At 45.1% G+C, this 2,847-nt stretch overlaps 1 pseudogene; it reads left to right on the top strand.

The window, feature by feature from the left end:
• Positions 1-557: 557 nt before the first annotated feature.
• Positions 558-2,566, top strand: LOC102980953 (SHC SH2 domain-binding protein 1-like; annotated as a pseudogene).
• The last annotated feature ends 281 nt before the right edge of the window (positions 2,567-2,847 follow it).

Below are 2,847 nucleotides of genomic sequence, written 5' to 3'. Positions count from 1 at the left end.
GACCTGAGAACTGACGGGCTGGACATGGCTGGCCCGGGGACCGCCTGCCCATCACTGCCCTTACCGGGCTTGTGTGCACTCCCAGTCCCGAGGAGATGGGATGGGCCCCGTGGGCCCAAGAGAGGAGCCTGGCTTGATCTCTGGGTACCCCCATTCCAAGATGGTCCACAGCAGCCAGACTCAACCCTCCCCACTTCCCCATGCTCCTTTGAGCAGGCACGAACTCCTTTCTGTCGACAGGGCACTATGTGACATTGCTGTGCTCAGAGGGGCATCTGGGCACTGCTGGCTTCTCCCAGACCCAGGCAGGGCAGAGTCCAAGAGTATGTTTCAGACCCATTTATCCCACTCGGCAGAGTTCTCAAATGTCTCCCCCTCCTTGAAAGTCTTGGTCCTGTGTCCCATTCTCCTGCATCTCCATTTTTTAAAAAAAATGTAGGGGAATATGGCCAGTATTTTGTATTAAGTGTAAACAGAGTGTGACCTTTAAAAATTTATTAGAGAAGCAGCTGCGTCATCACATTACTGGGCTGGGCGGCCACCCGCGGAAACTTGAAATGGATGACGGGCTGCTGGCAGGTGGTGGACTGGGGTCGGAGGCTATGGCGCCGGACCCCGAGCTCACCGGCTGGGCTGTGGAAGAGGAGCCGGGGCCCCTCGAGAAAGGTTAGTTCGAAGATGAAGATTCATGCAGTGATTGTAGCAATCATGATAAACCAGGTACTAGTTTACCAAGTTTTGTGCCAGAAAGTCAACTTTTGTTCTATGAGTGATTCAGCGCTTACCAAGATTACATTTTAGCTGACTGCAAGGCCTCTGAGGTAAAAGAACTCACAGCTGAGTTCTTAGAGACGGTCCTTGAGTCATCTGGATGGCGGGCAGTCTGGCACACTGAGGTGTTCGAGGTGCTGGCTGCAGTCACAGATGTGGACTTTGCAGCCTTGAAAGGCAGTGGTGAGGCTTGCTGACCCGGACCCGCACCTCTGTGAATCTCAAGTGAGCACTTGTACCTTGGAGTGTATGAAAGAGCTCCTTGATCTGAAGGAACACTGGTTGCAGGAGCTGTGGGTGTTGCTTGATGATTCTGGAGTACTTGACCAGACAGCACTTGCAATTGAGCATATCAGGTTTTTCTATGAGAACATTTGGAGGAGCTGGGCTGAAGAAGAAGAGGATGAGTATGATTATTTTGTTAGATGCGTTGAACCTCGACTGAGATTGCATTATGACATTCTGGAAGACCAAGTTCCTTCAGGACTTACTGTTGACTATCAAAATCTGTTGACTCAGTGTGAGGAGAGCTATAGGAAATTTTTAAATCTGAGAAGCTGTTTGTCAAATTGTAACTCTGATTCTGAGTAGGAAAAACATCTCCATGCTGGTAAAGGTTAAAATTGTATTCAGAGATCGAACAGTTGAAACGAAAGCTAAAACTCATTGAGAATCCTTTGTTGAGATATGTGTTTGGTTATCAGAAGAATTCTAATATACAAGCAAAGGGCATCCGTCCAAATGGCCAGAAGGTCACCCATGTGGTCTCCTCCGCCATGACGACTGGTCTGCTGTAGTCCCTGCTCAGGGATAAGCTTTGACCAGAGCCTTGTAAGGAAGAAATAGAAATTCAGTTCCATAGTGATCCATTGTCTGCTATAAATGCCTGCTATGAGGGCGACACTGTTATTGTTTGTCCCGGCCATTACGTGGTACATGGTACATTCTCCATTGCTGACTCCATTGAGTTAGAAGTGTATGGTCTACCAGATGATATTGTGATAGAAAAGGGAGGCAAAGGAAACACTTTTGTGGATTGTACGGGTGCAGATATTAAAATCTCAAGTATAAAATTTGTTCAGCGTGATGCCGTGGAAGGAATCTTAATTATTCACCGTGGCAAGACTACATTGGAAAACTGTGTACTGCAGTGTGAAACTATAGGAGTCACAGTACGAACATCAGCAGAATTTTTAATGAAGAACTCAGATTTATACGATGCCAAGGGTGCAGGTATAGAAATATATCCCGGGAGTGAGTGTACCCTGAGTGACAATCGGATCCATCACTGCAAGGAAGGGATCACTGCAAAGAAGGGATCCTCATTAAGGACTTCTTAGATGAACATTATGACATTCCCAAAATATCCATGGTGAATAATGTCATACATAATAACGAAGGTTATGGTGTTGTCTTGGTGAAACCTACAACTTTCTCTGACCTGCAAGAAAATGCCCAAGAAGAAACTGAAGAAAATAAAATTAAAGTTCAGACAAGTGGAGAGACAGATGTAGCTGAAAGAGTGGATCTAGAAGAGCTGATTCAATGTGCAACTGGTAAAATGGAGCTTTACGTGAGAGCTGACCTTTCTGAGCAAGTTGAAAGCAATTGCGAAATTGTAAATGAACTGGTTGCTGCCTCCACACAAAAAGGCCAGATGAAGAAGAAAAGGTTGAGTGAACTGGGCATCACGCAAGCTGATGACAACTTAATGTCACAGGAGATGTTTGTTTCAATTGTGGGGAACCAGTTCAAGTGGAATGGGAAAGGGAGTTTCGGCACATTTTTGTTCTGACCACTGTGATGGAAACAGATAGCAGAAGATTGGATTTTGCACATGTTGCCCCCAAGAATCTCTGCTGCTATCATACTTTGCTTCATGTCTGTATTTTGTATCTGATACATTCGATTGGGTTTGAGCGAAACGTAGATTTATTTCTGTCTGCAGGTGTTGCACGTGAAACACTCTTTATAAAGAAGGTCATAAAAACATAAAATAGAAAATGTTAGGAGATGTCTTATCTAGAAAGTCTTGCTTTTTCAAACACGTAGTTCTCATATTAAGTCTATTAGTAA

Source organism: Physeter macrocephalus, chromosome 2 (assembly GCF_002837175.3).
Source record: "Physeter macrocephalus isolate SW-GA chromosome 2, ASM283717v5, whole genome shotgun sequence".
Taxonomy (NCBI): Eukaryota; Metazoa; Chordata; class Mammalia; order Artiodactyla; family Physeteridae; genus Physeter; species Physeter macrocephalus.
Note: the sequence above shows the minus strand (reverse complement) of the source record. Positions and strands in the feature narration are given on the sequence as shown.